Here is a 25,041-nt window from a genome sequence, read left to right as displayed (position 1 = left end):
AAAAAAAAAAAAGGAAAATAGCTATTCAAACCCAATACTAAATGATGTCCTTGTAGCATAAAATAATACGTATGCTTTTTAGCATATTCAAATACTTAATTCTTTTGCTTTATCATTTTAAAACAATCTATTTATTTATTTATTCATTCATTCATTCATTAGTTTTGCAGTTAAGAATAAAGTTATTGGAAAGACAGAAAGTCTATTTTAAAATGATAAACAGCTGTCTTTATTTACTGAGAAATGGCATCACTGTGGGCTACCGATCCTTTGCATATCAGTCACTAAGGCACTCACTCCAGTGGCTTTTTTGGCTGATGCCACACTCTTTCTGTCAACCCAAAGATGTACATCAACTGATATTTAGGATTACTGCCTTCTACAGAGAAGTCACTTACGCAGCTGCTGTGTGCTTTGATGATTGTCACTAGCAGAGAGGTGGCAGGAGTCCTTCAGCTCAAACCATACAGTCCTACAGAACATGAAGGAAAAGATCCTCAAACATAGGATTGGCTATTAGAATATAAAGTGTGCAAAGTACAACAGGAAACATGAATATATGAAAAGGATAAAAACAAAGTACATAATGTGAAATATACATGACAGATATTGACAAAAGCTATCACCAGCTATATCTACGTTTCCCATCCTATATTCTCAGAGATCAAAGCTCTCATCTGACTGAAGTCACGTGACTGTGTTCTTTCCAATATGCAGTTTTTCTTCCTCCAGTATTTGTTCTATAACAGTAGACAAACCTCTGCCATGAAGTTCACAGTGTTCTAGAAATGGAACAAGTTCTTGAATAACAATGTCTGCAAACATTATCATGTGCTTTGACATGTTTTTTAGTAAGGAGAACAAACAGTTTTTGGCACGTTCCTAGGTTTTTCTTGTGAGATTACAAACGTTTAATCCCTCAAGAAATGCCAAAGTCATAATTATTTTTGGCACAATGAAGTGTTCCTATCACCAAATTCACAATGCAGAGACAGTAGCTTTTCCGATCTGGATCATACTAGGACACCTGCTCCTCCTCCTATTCAAACTTCTTTGTGTTCACTGGTCATAATATAAGAAGCAGATGTTAGCTAATACAATAGTGGTGATATTCAGGATATCGTCATAATGCTTCTTAACTAGGACTCAGAGAAACCAATTGCTCCTCTGTATTTGTTCTGTATGAACAGAGCTATATAGTCAGCTTCCATGCATCACAGCCATTACAAAATGCCATAGATTTACAGAAGATTTTTTCCACTACTGGATAATTCTGAAAGTTCCAGTACATTTTTGCTTGGGCTATCCACACAGGATTATATCTCTCAAGACTTTCAGCATATTCATTCACTGCTCTTTTGACATTGTCATCAGCTCCATTGTATCTTGCTTCTGGCCTTGTTTGGTGAGTTTCTGTAACTGCTCTGCCAGCATTCCTGCAGCCCATCAAACTAAATGAAGGCTTCTTCTGGAATTGCCTGACACATGATCACAGCATCTAAGAAGTCATAGAGACAGGGTGTAAAGAATTTATAAGTCAAGTGGGCATTTTCTGCCAGAGCGTCGGCTGTCAGGTCAAAATACTCAGAGTATGGGAGCAAAAAGTTGATGATATTCTCTTGGGGGAGAAAGGGCACTGTTAATGCAAAATCTGTAGCTTTTTCAATCCTTCTGTAGGCCTCACATCCATGATTACCGTACCCGGTTGTGCGAGAAACAGGGTCCAATGCTTCCTCTGTTCTTGGCGTCCTGTCAAGGAGAGCTTCCAGAACTGCTTTGTCATTTCTGGTCCTTTATGGCTGCCTTGAGCTTGAAAGCTTCCATCAGAACAGTCTTGAGGAGGGCTGAAGTGTTGCCAACACTGCAACCATCAATGCTCTCAGTAGCCATACTCACACCAAGTTCAGGTGCTGACAGATGCCGTGCTCAGTACGCTGACCATGTGCTTCAGAGCTGGGGAACCGCACCTGCTGCTGTGATGGGCTAATGCTAGATTGTAGGAAAGGTCTAGTTGGTAGCCCGAACCCTGCAGTGATGCAAAGAACTTGGAACACACAGCCTCGTAGAGCAAACAGCCTGGATTGACCAGGCAACCACTGCCCTTCTTGCCCTGGCTCTCTTCTGCTTCCTCAGTGCTGCTGCTCCAGCAGGCTTCCGGCTCCTGGCAGATCACCTTTTCTGTAGTTGATTGTAGCTTGCAGGCAGAGGATCTGGCCCTGCCAGGCAGGGCCATCTAGAAGGAGGAAATTAAGCTTTGTGGCCTCTGGATAAACGGCTTGGTACAGTGGAACTGCCCCAATTAATGGAACAGCTGATTTAGCTGCTCATAGCACGTACTCCTGCAGGCAGATGTAGGAGCAGCTCAGCAGCTACAGGCCAATATGGGCCAGTCCACCACCACAGTGAGCTCCCTGCTTGGGATCTGTGCAGTGTTCAGTAAGGCCACAGCCACCACGATTACTGAGTGTGTTGGTTTCCAAGGCCAAGTTTTATTTTTAAAATGCATGTGAAAGGAATGATTTCAAAAGCAAGACATTAATATAAAAGATAAAGGCTGTGGAGATTTAAAAATGTCAATCAATTCAAACAACATCAAGAAAACAAATAACTTTATTTAAAAAATGGCCAAAGGACCCAAACAGATAATTCTCAAAAAAGTCATACAAATGGCCAACGGGTATATGAAAAAAAATTCAGTAATGGTATTCATCAGGCAGGAAACATCATCTGGCAACTGTTAGAATGTTTCAGTGAGGAAGAAGAAAGTTAAATGGAGAACGGGGAATCATTGTATACTTTTGATAGCAATGTAAATAGCATTAATAGCTTGGAGTTTCCCCAAAATGTTGAAAAATAGAATTATCATGTGATCTAGCAATCTCAGTACTTGCTATATATCTGTAAGAAATGTAGTCAGTATGTCAAAGAGTTATTTTCACTAATGTTCCTTGGTGCATTATTCACAATAGCCAATATGTAGAAACAACCTAAGTATCCACTGACAGAGAATGAATTCAAAAATGTAGGGTGCACACAAACACACATCTGCACACACCATGGAATATCATTCACCCTCAAAAAAGAACCCCCTGTCACTTGTGACAACATGGGTGACCCTGGAGTTCATTATTCTAAGTGAAATAGACCCAGAAAGACAAATATTGTATGTTCTCACTTATATGTGGAGCCTAAAAAACTGAACTCAGAGAAGCAGAAAACATAAAGATGGTTGCCAGGGGCTAGTAGAGGCGGTGTGATAATTGGAGGAGAAACAGAGATATTAGGTGAAGGGTACAGTCTCAGAATGTATAAGTATTTCAGATTTATTGTACAGCATGATTACCATAGTTAAGAATTTATACTTAAAATAACTGAAAGTATATCTTAAATGTTTTCAGCATACAGAAAAAATTAAGACCGTATAAAGTGAGGGAGATACTGATGAGCTTACTGCAGTAAACACTTTGTAATGCATTCATATACCAAAAACCTGTACTTTGTAAATATATACAATTTTTATCACTTATACTTCAGTAAAGCTGAAAAAATAATGAATGAAATACAAAGGTTTGAGTCTTTATCCCTCCATCTACACCTCTTTTACAAAGAATTAGAATGCTTTGAGAGCGGCTTAGCTGGGAGGAGGAGTGTAGAGCTATTTGAACAGTACTTCCAGGATTTTTCAGTGACTCATGGTTCTAGGCATTCATGTGAATTCCCAACTTGCATTTTAAACTTTGCAATCATTTAAAAAGAGAATGCCTTCCGACTTTTCGTGATAATGAGATTAAAACTTCCACATAGAAAGCTTTGAAACAGTGTTAGTTTTGCATTCCTTCTCCCTGGCCCCTGAATATTGATGTACTGAAACACATTGTACGTGGAAGTACTTCTGGAATTTTAGAGAGGAAGAACAGTGAATGATAGTGTGGGATGCTGAATATCACTGGAGCTTTTGGTTCGTCTGTAGACGGTGCCATAGCTACTTACATATCACAGTGTTACCTAATTGCCTCGGTTCTGTTTCCTCCCTTAGTATGTTTGTCAGTCAGCTTTGATATGTGAATAAACATCCCTTTAATTTCAGGGGCTTAAGCATCAGATATTCTTCTTATTTACATCATGTGAACATTGCAGGTCAACTAATGTGATTACTGCACATCTGTTCATTACTGAAAGAACCATTCTAACCCAAAGTGCTAAGAAGTCGAGAAGCCTGATGTTACAAGCTCGCTTATAAATGAAATATGAAGTTACTTAATTGTTATGAGTGGTTATTATCATACATTTTTTAGATAGCAAAGCATTGGTTAAAGGGTATTATTATTTTTTTTTTATTTGTAAGATAGGGTCTCACTATGTAGTTCAGCCTGGTTTTGAACTCAGCAGCAATCCTCCTGCCTCACCCTCCCAAGTGCTGAGATTACAGGTGTGTGCCGCTGCATTCAATTAAAGAGTATTATTTTATATCATTTTTAAAAGATGAAAAGTGTCATTTATGGTTATTAGAAACATGTACACAAGTCACTAACCAGTTTTTGCTCGAATGGCTTAACTGCTCTTATCTACTCAAGGGATTCTCAAGTCTGGTTATCATTTGAACACTCCTAAAATGAGGCATGTAGTTTGTTTTAAGTATTTTTTCAAATTGAACATTTGGCAGGACAACTCATATTCTGCTGCTCCAAATATGTCAGAATTAGCACAAAATCATGGAGGCAGGGCTTCTTTTCCCACAATATACATGAAAATTTTTATAGAAAAAAATAAGGAATGAATAAATACTACTGAATTAAAACCCAGTATAGCAAGGGCCAGGGATTTAGCTCAGCGGTTCAGTGGCCTGCCTTGCAAGTGAAGGACCCAAGTTCAATGCCTGGTACCCCCTCCAAAAAAAAAAACACCCAATACAGTAGAGCATAATGACAGTATAAACCTTATTTTTCAAACTCAAGTGTGCAAACAGTCCAACAGGCTCTATCTTCCACTAGAAAATTAAACCTAAATATTGAAGTTCCCAGTCACTAAGGTGAGAGGATTTTCTCTGCTTGTTTTCCTGATTCTTCCCTTCCTGCCTCACTCTATTATGTCATGGTTCCAAATCTTAAATGCATTCAGTGAAATATGGACCTCATTTATTTGTTCATAGAAGATGTTGCCAAGACATCTGATTTACAGCATTCTTTCAGGTCTTTCAACACTCTGCACCTTTTCTGCTAAACTACAGGCATGGATATTTTATGAATTTCCTATGGTTCTGCTTGCTTACTAATACTAGGTAGCACTGCTTTTCTTAACTCTTCCAACATGTCTGTTGGTTTCATCCAAGAAGCAGAGTGTAAGCCATTTCCATTCTTAGATCCTACTGAACTTGTAGATCATGAAGCACCCCTGTATTTGTGGTCTAGAACTAGACTGATGATTCTTGGTATGTTAGTTTGGATTGTCTAAGGATTAGGCTCTACAACAAAGTCATAAATCCAAGGAGTTTATGTGTTTAATGATGAAATGCCAGTTGTTATGTGGGAAAAATAATACAGGAAACAAAATGGTGGATGATAGAGCTTCATCTTTTGCAGAAAGGAGGACCTTTGGTGAGTCCAACCTAGGGAAGAGATAACTACGGTATCCATATACTAGTTCTTGATAGGTTCTTCTATGTGCTCAGAAGAAGATGAAAAATACACCAGTACACCGGTGACTCTCAAGAGCTTCCCTGCCTGGGCTGATTCTTCCATGCTTCTGATCTTTCTTCATAGGGAGGCGGGGAACAAGCTTCTTAGGAAGCTGTGGTACAGACATGCAGGTATGGGAAGCCCTAGTGAAATCAAGTTGGCTGAAAGGGTGAGAAGGGCAGGAAGAGTATTCTACCACAGCTTTCATTACTTTCTCTATAGTCTAGGTGACTCTGTAATCTATGGGAAAGACATTTTCCTTTATTTCTTTGACTAAAAGGTTTTGCCTACACTCACATACTTTTCAAATTATAATTTAGGCGTTTGCAAGTAAAATAAAGGGGTTTCATAGGTTAATTTATCTTGCCACTCTGCTATTTTCCCCAATTCTTTTATATACCACACTAAGATCTAGAGGAAGTGCACACCAGATTATCTGTCTCTACAAAGGAAAAGTAAAGGCAAAGCAAAAATGGAAAGAAAAACAATATGATATCTCAAGGTTGTATATGTTGCAATCCCATTATACTCCAGAGGTATAATGTACAAAGGTTATATATATGCTAGTCCAGTTGATGAATAACAAGCCAATTTCTCATTGGGCTGACATAATACAATTTTATTTTTTACTTACAGCACAATAAAATACAGAAACACTGTGGGAATGCAGAAGGTGAGGGTCAGGCAATGACCCAGGCCCTGTCCACATTTTGGCTCTACTTTTGGGTCTGCATAAGTATCTCTATTGATTTCTTAAGGTCGGAAAATGTCTTGATTGTACATGGAAGGCTTGTATGGACAAGTATCAATTGGAGTTCACTTCTTTCCATATTTTTTAACCAAAATTCAGTCATGTGGTTGATCAGGAAGTCCAACTTACCTACTTTCTTAGTAGGAAAAGCAAGACACAGCTGATAACAACTGGCCTATCTTTGCCACAGAATGGAAATTGGCTTAAGAGTAAAATATTAAAGTAGGCAATTTGAAGACATTAATACTAATTACATTTCTCCACTGAATATCCTACTCTTCAGCTAGTTACTTAACATACACACTCCAGTTATTACTATGAAAAATGGGGAAAATACTATCTGTGGCACTTATTTAGACATAGACACTGCCACAACCCAAAAGAGTATTAGAAAATTTGTTTTCTGCTATGTTTCTAAGACATGTGCATCTATTATAGGGCAACATCAGGGCCCTCTGGCTGAGGAGCACTGATGTCATCCAAGTGTGGTGCATGTGTATAATCCCAGCACTCTGAGATGCTGAGGCAGGAGGACTCAAGTAGGAACAAAGCCCAGGCAATTTAGCAAGACCCTAAGTCTCAAAATTAAAATCTCAAAATTAAAAAATAAATAAATAAAAGAACTGGAGATATACTTCAGTGCAAAGGCTATAGGTTCAATTCCCAGTACAGTAGTAGTAGCTATAGTAAAAATTTTAAAAATAATAAAAATATTAATATCCACAGGTAGTGATCGTCGTTTTATAATTTTCCTGGTACACAAAGTTTTTCTGTATACGAAGTTTGAGATTGATCCACTTTATCTAATCCTTTCATTGTACAGTTAACAAAATAAAAGCCCAGAGTGATGTAGGATAATTCATCGTATTGCACTTGTTTTAGATTAAGTCAAAAACTCCTCTCTCCTGAGTCATATTATGTTTGTTATGTTCGTTCTAGAATATTCTGTCCAACAGTCCCTTTATTGGTTAGCAACCTGTAATGGCTTTGTGCTGCTAGGATGTTGGCCAGCTTGACCCTGACTGATCACAAAAATTAAGATTATTCTGTAGAATTTCAAACTTCTGTTGAGATTACAAATTGAAATTTTGCAATTAGCCATGAAATTATGGACAGCTGCAATTATTCTTCAACATTCATTTTCAATTCTTGCTATGACTGTCTCCAAGGAAATGAGCTGAGAAGTATATATATTGAAGAAAGTGGAGTGAGACAAAATTTCTAGAGTGTACACAAATATTGAAACATTTGTTTCATTGCAATGGCATATTTTTTGTTTAAATATATACTATTCCTCTCTATGAAATAATTAAATATCTTACTAAACAAGAAAAGACAAAAGGTTAACTTAAAGTCTATTTTGCTAAAAGGTAAAATCTGTTTAACATCATGTTAAATTCAGATACTTCTATAGCTTACAGGCATATAGATCACAGCAAAAAGAAAACAAATGAAAAGAAATATTTTTATTAGTTAAATAGTAGGTGAAGTTTCAGAAAAAGAATATCAAAAATATTGTTATGCAAATATACTTGAAAATGTATTTTCTTTTTCCTAAATTTTTCCCCTTATAAAAAAAAGTGTTACTCATACCTGCTCTTGAATCTTTGAAATTTTCTTAGGAATTATTTTTATTACTGGCACAGCAAAATTCAAGACAACATAGATGCATTATTTTTAGAACAGTTTCTTTTTTCTTTTTTTCATTCACTTACCGAGAAAAACTTGGAAGTCCTGGGCTGCATGCTTAAGAGATACAAAGCAGAGTAAAATGCGCTCCACGATGTGGAGATGTTCTGTAGGCAAACAATCTCCATGTCCTCAAATCAATGTCTCATTTATGGAAAACAGAGAGAGAGCTTCAGAATTTTAAATGTTTCAAAACTACAGAGAAAAATTCTATTCAGGCATATAAACCCGCTGAATTAATTTGATTATTAATATAGAATATTTCTTTCAGTTATTAAGAAATCTACTTTTATAGACAACTAAACATATAAATGAACTACTGAAAGAAGATAGATTAGTGAGGGAAGAATCTTCACGACTCCTGCTTAAGCAACAACATCAAGAAAAACTGAGGGACCTTTCAATATCTCTGGATGATTTCATATCAAAGTTTAACCTCTCAGTGATCCTAAAAATGGAGATTATTTTGTGGGATATGGAATGGCTGTATAAAATGATAGCAAAAAGTTACTTTTAAAGTATTTTCAGTGTAGGGTTTCAGAGAGCTATGTGTGTAATATAAACATTTAAAAAGTGTAGTTTTGTAACAGAAGAAATAGTCCAACTCAGAATTGTTTCAGCAATCCCTAAGAATGACCTGCATTCAAAAGTTGTAGGAATTTAGGCAAAGAGAAAGCGACTTGTCGAGCATTGAAAGTGCACAAAACAGTGCAGGAAGCAGAAGGAAATTTAAGAGCTGAGCTTCGAAACAACGAAGGTTGTGTTTCATCACAACGAAAGCATAGAGTCTGAAGCTGACTTTTTCAGTGGTTGAAACACTAGACAAGGAAAGACCTGGTATCTTTAAATCTGTGAAAGCAGATTGTTTCAAGAAACGTTGTATTTCAAGACAATTTTAATCAGATATCTTTAACTGGCAGAAATATTTTCACTTCTATTAATGTATTTAGAGGCATTAAGGTTTGAGTTTGAGATGCGTTATTTCTTGGTGAATATTTGCGCTTAATTAAAATGCTTTGTATCCTTTAATCCTTTATATCCTTTGGTTTTTACTCTATATGAAATTTAAATCATGTAGAATTAGTGAGAATATAAACTTTCTTTTATAATGGCTTTATCTTCATAATACTAAAGTCTTATTAAAATGTGGTAAAGTTAAAATATTAAGTGTCTGTAAAATATGATGCTGATATTAATTTTGGAGGGTTTAATTTTTGAAATGGATATTAATTGCTCTAAAGATTAAAGTGTTATTCTTTGATGTTTCTGGAATGTATTCATCCCTTGAGATATGCCACTACACACCTTTCCTTCCCAGAAATTTTGCATTTAGGGATAGCAAAGTTTAATTTACATAATTGGTTCTTTTTAAAAAATTTTTGCCACTAAATTTTAAGAGTGAGGTTTCATAGAAATATTGAAGTTGCTTATTTAGAGAACAAATTTAATAGAAAATATTTTTACAATGTACTTATGATGTGCTCAATAATGACTTAGGGATAACTCAGAAAAAATTACATGGACCCTATTTTCAAAGAATTGACTATAAATAATGGGATCATATACATAAAATAGATAATTACCCAATAGAATGATACTGACAAAATAACAGTACAATGAAAGAAACAACTATTACAGACTGGAATGTTTGGGAAATTGAGACAAAACTTAAAGTGGGGATAAAATTTAGTTTGTAGAAGACACTCTTCCAAAAGAAAAATTCAGTCATACATATATAAGATTCCTAGGAGGATGAGAAGTTGGTCACCATGTTGAATCAGTTAAATTCTAGAGCGCCATCGTGGAAGCCAACAGAGTAAAAAAGGAGAAGTTGATTAACAGAAAAAAATGCCAGATAAAGGTCAAGGAAAATTTGGATTGAGATGGGGCCACTGAATTAGGTGAACTCCAGAGTAAAGTTTCAAAAGAGCATTAAGAATCAAAGCCACATTATAGAAGTCTATGAAGAAAAACAGTTATGATAAATGGTGGCAGTAGGAATAGCCCACTCATCTGAGGAAAAGGAAAATTAGGGTCAAGGAAAGTTGTAGAGTAAGTGTCTGTGTGAGTGTTCAGGATACATAACACATTCTATAAAATGTGATAAAATGAAAATCAACACTCTAACGTGAATACATGGAATACACTGTTTCTTGAACACAGCAAATGTGTAGATACCATTTTTAAAACACTGGATAAATTAATATTTAGTGTAACATGGATTCTTTTGACATTTGAGTAGACATCTTTTAAGGATGAAATTTTGATAGATAGTAATGTTTGGATTTCTACTTTTATGCAACAGATAATTGGCAGGAATAACAAGTTGTCATTTAGATGAGCAACACTGGGACAATTTGGTAGAATTATTGTTCCATTAACCAAACCTTTTTGGGTGAGCACCTTCCTCCATAGCGCCTTAAGACTGAAGTTTGTAGAAACTTGCTATTCCTACTCCTAGAATTATAATAACCTGCTTTTTGGTGTACATGTGTTGTTCTTTCTGTTTGATACCTTTACCATTTAGGAAGTCTTCCTTTCTGGTGTGGGATCAGGAGGTGTTTAACCAATAGCCTTTAGCATCCCAAAGTATCCCCCAACCTACCTTCCATCACCAAAGTGGGCATGCAAGCCAGGTTTCTCATTCGGATTCCCCTTGCCTCCAGGCATGGTGATGGTTGATCTGCTTGGGGCAAATATGTATATGACCAAGCCAACAAAATCAGAATAACTCCAGGGTTTTCATCAAAGATTGTTCCAAGAAACAGATACACTTGTCTTTTCTTTAGGACTGCCAGACCAAGAGGACACACAAATGCGGATCTACCAATTATTTTTTGCTATTAGATAAAAAAAAACACTCTTGAGAATGAAGCCAGCTCATAAAAAGCAGAAGGGAGGGAGAGGAGAGAGGGAGAGACAGAGAGACAGAGAGAGACACAGAGGGGCAGGGAACTGCCTTGTCCGCAGTCTTTCCTGTTCCTTTCTCTTTGTTCACCTTCAACCACGGAGACTGGCAAAGGTCACACATGTACTTTCCTATATTTTCTCGTGCTAAGGGTGATCATGTGGTCCAAATCTGTCCATTAAGATATAAATGGAATCTACAAGGAGATTTGATTTATTTCCTGATTTTTTTAAAAAAATAGATGAGTTTCTCACATTATCCCTTGTTTGGGGTACAAGTGAACAAAGATGATGTCTTGAGCTAGAAAAGCCATACTGAAATGAGGGGGCTTCTGAAAATGGAAGATGAAACCACCTTACTTAGACAACTGTATCAAACCTGAAACGATAAACTTCTGTCATCTTTTATCTTGCAATAAACTAATTCAAACAAATTTTAATTTTTTGTACCTTAAATTTTGAGGCTGTCAAAATTTTGTTCTAGAAAAAGCATATGCATTAAAATCAGAAGAATCAGTCTGATTTCTAGTTTTTATTGTTTAGAATTTTATGACACGATTTTGCCAGTCTATGAGTTCCTATACATTTATTTCCTTTTATTCATGTGGTATAAATAATATATCCCAAGTACATCAAAGTTGGTATAAGAATCAAGCTGGAAAATTCATGTGAATGTATTACAAAATGATAAAGAAATATTAATTAGGTATTTTGGCTTTTTAACTGACTTTTAACTTTCTTTTTCAGGGTTATATCCATGTCATGCCTTTGTAATGGTAAGCAGTAGAGACTTTGTGAAAGAATATTACTTATCACAGATTTTTCATAGGTAAGTGTGGTTATAAAGTAAGCAAAAGATAGATTGCATTATGCAGGAATCCTATGATGTTTTGTTGGAAAATAATACACTTCTCCAATGTACTCTTTATGTTCATCTTCTGTAATAACAAAGGAACAAAAAGAATGACTGGAAATATTTTATTTGTTATGCTATAAAACCTCAGATTCAGTGCAGAAATTCCAACAAAGCACAAGTGCTTACATTTTAAAGTGAAGTGCTAAATGATTATGAATCTCATGCTATTTTGATACTATTTCTCAAAAAGTAATATAGACAAGTCCTTGAATATGTCCAGAATGGTACCATAAAAAATTCGATATTTGTGTAAAATTTCATGGGATCAGCTGTTTAAACAACAGCCTGATTAAATATCAATACATATTTTGCAAGCATTGTAAATCTTACCCTATTATTATCTCATAATACAATTTTCAACTGGTAAACAGGTTTTCCAGAAAACAACTAAATTATAGTATACTGTGTCCTTGTCCTGAAATGAAACAGTATTCTACCAAAATACACCAGGGAAAAGGGCAAGCCCCCTTCCTGCATTATCCTGTGTACCAAAGATCATGAAGGTCTTCTAGCTACTTTAAAAATGACTTCATTCCAAACAGGCACAAAAATTTATAACTTTTCTTAGTCCTACAGAACTTACGTTCTCTCCATCATGCATTATAGGAACAAATAAGATATCAATATAGCTAAATATAAATTCTGATGAAAAATTTGTAGAGAGATGCTTTTCCTCCTATTGTTTATGTATTTTCTTGCCATATCATAAAATTCTCTTGATTTTTTGAAAAGTTATTATCAATCACGTATTTTGTCTTTAACTTTGTCCATTTAAATTATGATTATCTGCTATTCATGACTTAGATAATGATTTAATTGTGGATATGTGGGATTTAGGACATTATGTAGTTTATTTGTTCTTGTAATTTGAGAAATGTGATTAAGAATGAAATAGAAAACAGTTTCAATGGCTTTAAGATATTAAGTTTCTCTGTGGTAGGATAGTATATTTTTAAATTGAGTTTATTGGTACATTTTAGGTATACAGTACAGTTGCATTCATTGTTGGGATCTTGTACCTCTATATGACAGGTCTTAGTTCTCACTTTTTCCCCTTGTCCCTGCCCTCCCTTCACCCCCTCCTCCCCTCCCCATTTACAAACTCTTTATTTCCATTTTTTCATTTTCTCACATTTTTTTCTTTTCCCTTATTACCCTACCCATCCCACCTTCCCTACACCTTTAGCCCTTTTCTTCCCATTTCACAATGTCAGTTATCTCATTAGGATCTTATGTACTATTACAGTTTATTCACACCAGAGAAACTATTTGGTATTTACACATGTGTGACTTATTTATTTCACTTACGAGTATATCCTCAATATGTATCCATTTTCCTGTGAATGAATCTAATTTCTCATTCTTTATGGCTAAGTAATAAAATTTTTACCAGCTGCTCCTCAGACAAAGGACTATTATCTAGAATATACAAAGAACTCAAAACAATCAGCCCCCCAAAATGTAAAGACCCAATTCAAAAATGGGCATCTGAAATGAACATACATTTCTCAGACAAAGAAGTAAAAGCAGCAAGTAAATATATGAAAAAATGTTCCATATCACTGGTCATTCGAGAGATGCAGATGAAAACAACACTGAGATTCCACCTCACCCCACAAAGAATGGCTGCTATCAAGAAATCAACCAATAACAAATGTTGGCGGGGTTGTGGGGAGAAAGGAACCCTTCTCCATTGTTGGTGGGAGTGCAGACTGGTGCAACCACTATGGAAATCAATATGGAGATACCTCAAAGAGCTGGAACTAGAGGTTTCATTTGACCCAACCATCCCTCTGCTGGGTATCTTTCCAAAAGAACTAAAAGAATCATATCACAGTGATATATGTGCACTCATGTTTATAGCGGCACAGTTTGTAATAGATAAAACTTGGAAACAGCCCATTTGCCCATCAGTTGGAGACTGAATAAGGATAGTATTTTATAGTTTCCTCATATAGTAATATAGAAATATCAGTCTGATAACTAATTGTTAATTAGTAATTGATTAATGCATATATCAATATCACTCAGAAACTGCTAATACATCTTACATTAAAATGACTACCTAACAATGCCGGGCATGAAGGCACACGCCTGTAATCCCAGCACTCGCGAGGCTGAGGCAAGAGGATCACTGTGAGTTCGAAACCAGCCTGGGCTACATAGCAAGTTCCAGGTCAGTCTCAACTACATAGTGAGACCCTGTCTCACACCCACCCGCCAAAAATGACTACCTAACGCAAATTTTGCAACAGAAATATTCTTTTTTTATAATTTTTCTTTTATGTTCCCTTGACTTTTGAGGGATAGGGATATCATTTTAAGATACTTTTAGTAGTGTGAATGCTGAAATTTTACTTAACCATGGTTGATAGAAATAGATAAGCACATGAGTAAATAGAATTTTAGGCCAATAATAAGTGATTGAGGATGAATCGTCTTCATTATTGACACTATGTTGGAAATCAATAATGCTTTGTTCTGGACAGAAACAAATTTAAATTGATTTAAAAACTAAATTCTTGCTCATCTTTTTTGAAAGTCCAGAATAACTGATTTTATTTTTAATCCATAAGAGAAATTTCCTTTCATATGTCAGATTATCTTCCAACCCACACCCGTACTTCATTCCCTTTAATCATCCTAATAATACAAAAGATATAGATACAGAGTATAAATCAAATGTTTTCTACTGTTTCACTTTGAGTTACATATAGTGTTAGAAGTCTAGGAAACATTGTGAGTGGTTATATTTTAATGTAATATTTTATATGGCATATATTTCAAAATTTGATTTCATTTTTCTGTACCATTCTGGTTTTTCTACAACAAATAGAAAAAAAAGGAAGAAAATGAAAACAAAAATGTGTTCACCAGGCTGCCAAGAATTCTCCTTACAGATCTATGCAATGCTTCTAATTTCTAATGGATTTTTTTTTTTACAGCTTTTGGAGTATTGCCACTGAATTTTTTCTTAATTTGTTGTGAGATGGTTTCTAGTGGATTTATCTCAGCAATTTGCTGTATTCCCCTTAGCAACTTGCTCTGAAGTCATCCAAGACTCTGAAGTCACCCAAGACTTAGCTGGCAGAGGATTCCTGACCCATGTCTATAAGCTCTTGAGCTCAGCTCAGGGAATTGCTCCGTCTTGACTGCCAGGGCTCTTCCAGCTAAGGTCATTTTACTTCCAGAGAATTGCTGGACCTCTCCCAGCCCATTGGCAAACTCTGACTCCTGGGCAAATCCCAATGAACAGGCAGAGTACAGTCAGTTGGCTGCTGCCAGTAGAAATGTGGCCCACAGCCCTCAAAAATGACACCCTCTTTCATGAGGTAGTTTGGTGAGGCAGGAAAAATAATGTAGTCCGGATTATTAAAATAAATAGATAAATAAATAAATAACTGGTGTTTAGCGTGGCAAAATCAGTTGCTCAGCAAGCCACAGCTACCTCCAGGCAAATTAACAGATTAGAGATGGTTCTGATTTTGAGGTACTTGTTTCTTCTTCTATCCACTTTTTTTCTCCAGGGCATTTGTTTCAAATTTTAGCCCATCATTTTACCACCAAAACATATTTTATTATTTTAGAGATTTTATACAGATTTTTAACCAAAATTAGCAATTTATCATAATCTTTTCTACCTTTCTATAGACCTATTAATTATGAAAATCAAATCTTCATAATATTTTTTAGCCAGATTAAAATAATTTTGGGCAATCTTTTAACAGGTATTAGTCAAACGTTTTCTGAAACCTTTAGGCTAAAGCATTTTATTGTTCTTTAGAGTTACTTCCTAAGTATCCTGAACAGAACTTGAGACAGTATAATTAAAGAGAATTCTTAATAAATAGGTCAAATATCTAAACATTTTTTATGATTATTTTCAGGAACAAAATTAGATGCCATCCACCATTTCTATCTTCGCTTGAATGCTCTGAACTTTTACTTGAAAGTTAGGAATTAATAAATACACTAAAAATTACAGAGAGAATCTGCTATCCTATTGCCATTACCAAATTTAAAGATTTAAATTAAAGATTTAATTTTAAAATTTATCTTTGAATCTGATTATATTTTTATTTCAAACCGATGTAATCTTAACAAAAAGTATTCATATAATCATTTTTAAAAATTTTTAATCATTGTGTATTCCAGATTTACAGAAAAGCTCCCTCAATAGTAAAATGAATTCCTGTACTTTTTACCAGATTTCTCTAATGGTGACATCATGTTTACTTTTTAATTATCTCTTCATGTCACTGCAAAATGTATATATGTATTATTTCTTTTGAACATTTTCAAAGCAAGTTTCAGATGTTTAAGTGCAACAAAAGTATGACGAAAAAGTAAATTTATTTGTAGAGGAATCTATAATAAAAAAATATTCCCATAAGATACCTAATAGATTTTTTAAAGTTGAGTAATAAAAAAATTTGTAATCCAAAGATAGGTGTTTTCTTTAACAGTGGTTCATGGAAAATAGCCTCTATTTTTTGGAATTTCTGTAATAGGAGTGTCCTTGTTATTAATGATGGAACACAGGGTACCTGAATGCTTTTGAAAACGATGTGGTTTATGATATGTTCCTAGACAATTTTGGAAAAAAAAAAAAGTCTTAGAATGGAGGCTGACTGCTTAGAAAAACCAACCATATGACTAGAAGGAGTAAAGGAAATAACCGAAGATTGTTTTCAGTTATGTTGGCAATGATTCCTTCATGCTTACATTAAGGAACTCTAGTAAAAACTGTGGAAAATGCAGCTTCAGGGAGCTTCCTAGGTTGGCAGTACTCCTGATTATATTCACACGCCAGTGCTGACAGGGTACTAATTCCTTGCAAACAATGAAAGGATTGTGTTTGGAATGTTCCTACGCCTTCACCCTGTGCTTCTCTGTGTTTGGCTAGTTCTAATTTTCATCTTTTGCCTATAATAAAACTGTAAGTATAATAGCTTTTTATTAATTCTGTGAGATTTTATAGAAAATTATTGAATTTGAAGGTAATAGGAACTCCTGTATTTGTAGCCTGCTCGTCTGCAATGCAGGGTAAAACAGAAATTTGTTTTTGAAGGAATGATAGAAGTAGATTTTATAATTCTCTTAAACCAAAAACAAGATGGAAAAATAGTTTAGGATAAAATCCAAATATTAGTGGCATATTTGTCAGCTTGCCATTGCTGTGACAAAAAACTTGAAATCAACTTGTTTTGTCATAGTTTCACACTTTTGTTAAGCAGCTCCATTGTTTTTTTTTTTGTTTGTTTTCTGGTACCAAGGATTGAACTCAGGTCCTTGCGCTTGCAAAGCAGGCCACCGAACCTCTGAGCTAAACCCCAGGCCTCAGCTCCATTGTTTTTGAGTCTGTCTTGGTACTGGAAAGATGCACAACACCTCATGGTGGCTGGAAGGCAGAGCCTGTGCCGGTGGGTGTCTTCTTTTCAGATTTTGTTCCATCTGAGCCTTCAGTCCATTGGGTGGTGATGCTCCCATTTAGAGCAAGACTCTCCATTAACTGCTGTTCCATATACCCGTCATTTCTGGAAATATCCTCAGAGATAACTCCCATAAATGTTCTGTACTAATTTCCCAGCTATTTATCATTTCAGTAAAGTCGACAATCAAGATTAGCTATCATGAGTGAATGTCATGGGCTTTGGTAACTACATTTAGGACCCAAATATTAACCTTCTAAAGAGTCAAGGGTGGTGAATTTTAATCTCTAAGTTCCTTATTTGTCACTTCAGGATGAAGGTAGAGTCATGAAAATCTATGAAAAGGACATACCTAGAGTATGCCATATTTTCTTAAATTATTAAATATATATTGATCATACTTTGGGCTAGATATCGATTTAAGCACATTAACATTTATTAACCCATTAATTCTCATAGCAACTCTTACTGGTATTCTCATTATCACCACTTTACAGATGAAAAAATTGAGACACAATGGAATGAAATCAACATTCCCAAAATTATTAAGTGACAGATCTGGGATTTAAACTCAAATAGTCAGGGCCCAAAGGCCAGACACTCAACTGTCCTGCTGTGCTATCTCTTGGACAACATGATTTGTTTTGCTGTTTATCATGCCATTTGAAGTAGATTTGAATGCTTCCATTTTACAGATGAGGGTTCTAAGGATCAGAGAATTTCTGGATCTTGTTAAATATTTGCAAAATCATTGATGTAAGATATAAATATTGATTTTCTAGTTTAAAAATTCCTATTTTTTTTAATATTGAGCTCTAGGTACTACATGTTTCTCTTTCTTCTTTCATTCATAGGCTTTTTATCTCAGGCCTCACTTCACTTAAGATATTTTTTGGCCCAGGTAATCTTTATGCTTGTAAGAGAAGCTACTAGTTTCAAGTGATGGTTCTCCAACATAACCATCTTCAAATGGATCATTTATTAGCCTTCAAATATTATGAAGCACCTACTATGTGCTCTATTTTGTGAAACTGGTCAAGGGCTTACCAGGTGCCTGGCTCTGTGGTAGGCATTGAGGTTAGAAAGATCAATAGAGCTAAATCCAGGTTTGAAAAATGTTATAGCAGTGTAGCGGATCTTCTTCATTCAAAGAGACAACTTCCCTGGCTTCTATTTGGAAAAGCAGAAGGACGAGACCATTGAACCCCTCTTTGCTTCCTCCTCAAAAAGGCCAAAGGGTTGTCTCTGACTGGAATTTTGCTATTCTCACAGCTACAGGGGAAGCAAAGCAGAGGTCCTCGTGTCTCAGAGTGGATTTTGGTCACTCAACATTTATTATATCATACTTTGGAGAAGGCAGGAGAGCACATAATGGCAGTGCTAATGATAGTATTAAAACCAAGAATAATCAACATTTATTTTGTGCAAAATGCTTTATGTTATATCTTTTAAATCACCTACAATCATGTAAAATAAGCAAAATTTTTGTGGGCATTTTCTGAAAACTAGAACAAAGACATGAAAGAGTTCAACAAATTGCTAGAATTCACAGCCAGAGGGGGTGGTAGCAGAGGGATTTGAAATTTTAATTCTGAGACCAGAGCTTAATTTCTTAGCCACTAAAGAAAAGTGAAACCTGTGATCTCATCTCATCAGGATCTTAAAATATGGTATATAAAAATACTAAGTCTATTTGCCAAACAGCATGAGAGGAAGCAATGCAGTGCCAACTAGTACAGCCTGTCATGTGGGCTAAGGAAGACACCTTTATTGGTTGCAAGTTAGGATTCATGTGCTTTACCTTTCTCTTCCAGCCTCTCCACGCTCCCCAGGCCACTGTGGAGTCAGGTTCTGTCATCTCCTGGTTGGAAGGTGTCCTCACAGACAGACCTGGCATTCAGGGAGTCCTTTCATCCACAACTCGCGTGGAATGAAATGAAACCTCTTGTGGACAGATGCCATTCATAATTGCATCCCAGGGCCTCCACTGCACCTATTTTTATAATTGAGCCATTTTCACAGATGGACAGTGAGTCTTGTTCATGTTAATTTCAGGATGAGAATCCCTGAAATTAAAGGTCAATCTCAGATCCTACCTTTTGTGATCTTCACATGAGCTTCAACCAGATAAAAGCAAGATGGGTGAGGCGAAATTGAAAGAAGTCTGTATAAGGGCTGGGGATTTAGCTCAGTGGTTCCACTGCCTGCCTTGCAAGCGCAAGGACTCAAGTTCGATCCCAGGTACCCCCAAAAAAAGTCTGTATAAGAGTAGCAAGAATTGGGTGGTGTAACGTTACTAAAATTCTTTCTTAGGACTGAAGAAAACAACAAAGGTTGTTTTGGGGTAGGAGTTGTAATTGTTTTAACATTAGGGACATGAAAAGTGAGAAATGGAAACAAATACATTCCACAGTATTAAAATGTATGCTGAGATAGCAGGCGCCAATATTTGTTTTTTTTTCACAGTTAAATTTAAAGACTAATGATTTTTCCCAAGGTGCATTGGTGTAAAGGAAGCAAATTCAGATAAAAAGACTGTCCATTCCTTTCCCATTTCCAGTGAGGCTAAGGAAAATCAACGCATACACAGTGTTCTCAAATTTGTGGATGAGAAAAAAAAAATGGCTAGTTTAATTTTTAAATCTGACACTAGTGATCAGTATGGAGTTTGCTTTTCCACACTGGATTAACTGCAGGCCCGTATATTTCCTCACAGGGCTCTTGCCCCAACCTCTGGAACAGTAGGAAGGCTTTGTCACTGGGTCCAGTATTACAGAGCTCAGTACCTTGTGTAGCCAACTTGATCTCACTTTCTTCCACTTAGCAGATACGTGCCAATTCAGAGGTGAAGAGACAGATAATTGGGCGGTGGAATAAGGTCCCGTGCAATAGAGAATTTAAAAAAGAAATCCCTTCAGTATGAACTAGGGAGTGAAAAAGAAAATCCAAAAACAACAATAAAAAAATCCTGTATGTACAAAATGAAGCCAAAGATTCCAGGACAGCTGAGCTCTCTGTAGGGACAGGACCAAACTACAGGCTAGAAGGCTCAAGTATTTCTGATGAAATGTTGATATCAAGTAGTGATGTAATTAGAACTTTATTCTATGATACCCTTTACCTGCTTATTCAGAACTCTACAAATTTACATGTGAAAAGTGACTTGTGTGCAAGATTGTGTTTTAGTTTTTTGCTATGTAACTTTTCCTCTGACAGAAAAGATTCAAAGAAACCCACTTTATTATTATTTTAAATAGAAGGATAACAAAATAGGAGATTCTCTTTTTAAAAGTGTATATAGGGCTGGGGATTTAGCTCAGTGGTTCCACCACCTGCCTCTGAAGTGCAAGGTTCCGAGTTTGTTCCTCGGTACCAAAAAAGATTAAAAATTTAAAAAATTAAAAAATAAAACCATGTATACATATTTTACCATTCAAATCAACCAATAATTATTAAAATTATATTGTGGACAAGGTTTGTGCTAGGAACTAAGTAATATGTGAGAAAAGCAGGAAATTTCACAATGATTTCACTAATGATTTAATCAAATTTCTTTTGTTGCAAAGTCTAGTTAATTAAAAAAAGAAGTCTTGTTAATTAAAAGCAAAATAACTTGCAAAATTACTAATGCTGAAAATTATCAATATATCAGAATTAGCTTCACTATTTGAAAAGTAAACATCATTTAACACATTTGTTAATGCTGACTAACTTAATCACAAAATATAATTTATTATACAAATTTTAATAATGAATATCTTCCTTCCTAGAATTTGATACCAAATTCAAGATACATGTTTCCCACACTGACTTCTTATGTGGCAACATGATCTTTGAAAATACCCTGATGGACCCATAAACTATGGAATGCTAAAACTACACAAAATATATGTATTTGTCTTCTATCACTGCCTTGACAAATTACCACAAATTCACTAGCTTAAAACAACACACTTTTATTACCTTACAGTTGTATAGGTCAGAAGCCTGCCATGGGTCACACAGTGGTAAAAGGAAGGTGTTGTCAGGGCCGCATTCCTTTCTAGAGGTTCTGAGCAGAATCTGTCATCCGCTCCTTCTTCCAGAGCTCTTGCCTCCTTGGCCAGCGTCCCGCTTCCCCCCATCCGCAAGGCAGCAATACCACATCCCTCTCGTGTTTCACGCAGAAACATCCCTCTCTGATCACAGGGAGGAAATGTTCTCACTTTTTATTTAGAGAATTTGTTAAATTGTATTGGACTGGCCTAGATAATCCAGGATCGATTCCCCTTTGTCAGGTCCCTACTCATAATCACATCTATAAAGTTCCTTTACTCTGAACATGTCCATTCATTCCTTCATTCATTTCTCTATTCACATGTTTAGACAACATTAACAAAGTATTTATTACGAGCAACATACCAGGGCAAGTTCAAATTATGGCTTCTTCTAACACGAGATCCAAACAGTTGCTTCTGTTGAAGGTATCACCTTTTGTCTAATACAAGGGAAGTACTAAAGTCAATTTATGTAGACTCATTTTAATAGTGATCCCTCCTTAGAGCTGTAAGTTTGCATTCCCACCTGGAAGTAATCTCAACTTTTCTAATACCTTGTTTTTATGATTTAATGACAGCCTGTTTGCAGTTATTTGTAGGTTTCTCTACCTCTTAAAGATCATAACTGCTTTGGATCATGAACCATTCACATCTGAATACAGGAGGAGCCCAGCGTGCCAATCAGCATGTATTTATTTACTATAGATATTGTGGAATTTGTGAAAATAAAAAAAGTAGTTGATTATATCATGAAACAATAGAAAATTCTTTAAGGAATTTAGTTTTGTTTCAATATTTTATCATATTCCACAGTAAAAAATACAGTGAGAAAAAGAACAAAGTAGATTAATTGAAGTTTAAGGCCATCATAGCAAGAAAATCCATGTGATTTGCCAATTTATGAAGCCAAAATGGAGAATTACAGAGAAATTTCCCTGCAGATCTATCGCTGCTGCCAAAACAGACAGCCAAAATGAAGTTTATAGTCACTCATATTTCTCAATAATGTGCCTCACATTGCCAATACAGACATGCCCCTGGGTGACCTTCAAAATAGCCTCTCTTTAGGTTTTCCATTTATTAAAATTATACTCTTTTCTTTAACAGCAACTTTTCGCCAAATCTTTAAAACACAATTTCCATTGGTAAAATTGCATTGTGTAACTTTTTTTTTTTTTCTAAATCAGGAAACTGAAGCAGTAAAGAACTGGATGCTCTGGGATATGTATTTATATACAAATTGCATCTGAAGGAAAGATCTCCATGTACATCCATTGCTAATCAAAGGCATCCCAACATTTCCCTGTGCTTTGCTCACCTGTTAAAGATCGTCCATTCCATATGTGCTGTTTTCTTAGACATCATTTTCAGTAAATTATACACTTTTATCCACTTAAGAACATTTGTGTGGGTGTCTACCAAATTTTATGAAACATGTCTTTAAATAACAAAGGAGATTTTGAAGTTTAAATTCTGCCTTTACATTTAAAAGAAAGCAGTTGTCTGATTTTGACTCATGTTCTTTTTTTTTTTTTTAATTGAATTTATTGGTACATTCTAGGTAGACAGTACAGTTGCATTCATTACTGGGATCTTGTACCTTTACACGCCAGGTCTTGGTTCTCATTTTTTCCCCTTGTCCCCACCCTCCCTCCACCCCCCCCTCCTCTCCCCACTTCAAACTTGACTCATGTTCTCATGCTTGCTTAATTTGAAATCTCTTGTTAAATTTTTGCCAGAGCAAATATTTTCTTTTTATTCAAAGTAGTAATTTTTTAAGTCCTATGTTACTAAGCTGTTATGACTATTTAGATCCATATTGGAAGATGATTTTTTGAAACAAAAAAATAGGAAGGAAATTAACCTGTGGACTTTGGTGTCAGATCTATTTTTAACTCAAATCCTAGCTCTAGTACTATCATTAGATGTGTGATTTTCACTCTTTAGTCTTCAGTTTTCTAATCAGAAAAATAGGAACACAGGGTTGTAAGGAGTAACTAAAGTAATGTGAGGAAAGTGCTTAGATGTTAAACGACATACAAACTAATTGAATCATAGGTACTACCTTATTTTGCTGATCAAACAATGCCTTTCTTCATAAAATGAAGTAAAAACTTTTTTTCAAATACTGAAAATATGATCTTTACCAAACATGAGCTCTCTGTGGTTGATTAGTGAACATACTTACTACCAAAGTTTCTTTGGATTACTTTCTACTTTATCCAGAGAGATAGTTTTGCTTATTACAAAGTAGTAGAAGTAATAAAATCAACCTAGATTCAGAAAAAATAATACACAACACATTCTTTTTTTATATGTATTGATCACCAAACTCCAAGATCAACACAAAAATTTTAATATAATTGTTTTGAATGGATCATATTTTATTAAAACAATCAAAAACAAATTCAAGAAGGAAAACCAATTTACTTTATCAATATGAAGTTGATAAAGTATCTTTGATCTTTTGGATATCTACAGTGTTATTTTTTTTTTAAAGTTAATGTAATGTATCTACTCCTGAGAGAGAAAAAAACCCTGTTTCTTGATAAGAAAAAAAAAAAAAAAAGAAAGAAAGAAAACCCCAGCAACACCAGTTTTTATGTTGTGCCCTGTCCAGCTGACACTGTCCTTGTGGAAAGCCAATGACTTGTTAGTAGCCCTAGCAGCAGTGTGAACAGATGCGTCCCTGACAGGCGATGGATGGTCAGGGTCCATCTGGCCAGTGCAGCTCGGACAGAAATGATGTATACAGCTTCATCAGCGAATGACTGTCATCAATCGTGGGCCATGGATAGCGTAAATGACAGCTATGCTGCAGCTGAGACCCCAGGTGTGAGGCTGAGGAGGACTGATTTAAGAATGCTGGGTAATCAGGAATGTATAGGCTCCTGGACTTTAATTTGTATCTTTAACCTCCTATAAATATCCTGCTATACTGTAGCAGGTATATATTTTTTAGTGTCTCATCATGAAATTAGCTACAGGATGATGGCTTTTCTTTGCTCGCTTTTAACTACTGGTGTCTTTAGTTCCCAGGCTCCAAGTCAAAACCCATGAAGTGTCCTGGCTGCTGTATGGTGTGCCCATAATTTAATTATTGTCTCATTGATTTTTCATACATTGCAATTTTCCCTGCTTTAAGTCACAGTGGTTGTCCTGTGGGGAGTTGCTTATCTTTCCAAGATTTCCTTATTTGGAGTCAAAACTGTTTTTTTATTTGTCTTCTGTCTTCCTCAATCATGTGCCCACACCTCCTCTGCACTGTCTTATTGGGGTAGACTGGAGGTAGCCAATCCTTGCAGACTATCCAGAAGAGAACATTCCCAGTTAGGACATGACCTTATAAAGGAAACAACATTCTACTTGCTTACACACCAACAAAAGATACCTGGCTTTTAAATAGTCTCTCTTTAGTATGCATTAAAGATCATGCATAATTTGCATCTATTAGCATTTTATTATACCACTGGCACTGGGGAAAGGAAAATGAAAACAATTATTGTATTCTCAGAGGACATTTCTTTACTTATAACTATTTTATAATAAATCATTTTTTGTTTATCAGTTTACTGGATGCAGCAAATGTGGAAACTGGAGACTGAGAGAATTCTAAAAGCCTGGGAATTTGTAG

At 35.5% G+C, this 25,041-nt stretch overlaps 1 pseudogene; it reads right to left on the bottom strand.

Moving 5' to 3' along the window:
• Nucleotides 1-919: 919 nt before the first annotated feature.
• Nucleotides 920-21,494, bottom strand: LOC104850174 (annotated as a pseudogene).
• Between the last annotated feature and the right edge of the window lie 3,547 nt (nt 21,495-25,041).

The sequence above is a fragment of the Fukomys damarensis genome, unplaced genomic scaffold (assembly GCF_012274545.1).
Source record: "Fukomys damarensis isolate Sample0158 unplaced genomic scaffold, DMR_v1.0_HiC HiC_scaffold_26, whole genome shotgun sequence".
Lineage (NCBI taxonomy): Eukaryota > Metazoa > Chordata > Mammalia > Rodentia > Bathyergidae > Fukomys > Fukomys damarensis.
This window is presented reverse-complemented; position numbering and strand designations above follow the sequence as displayed.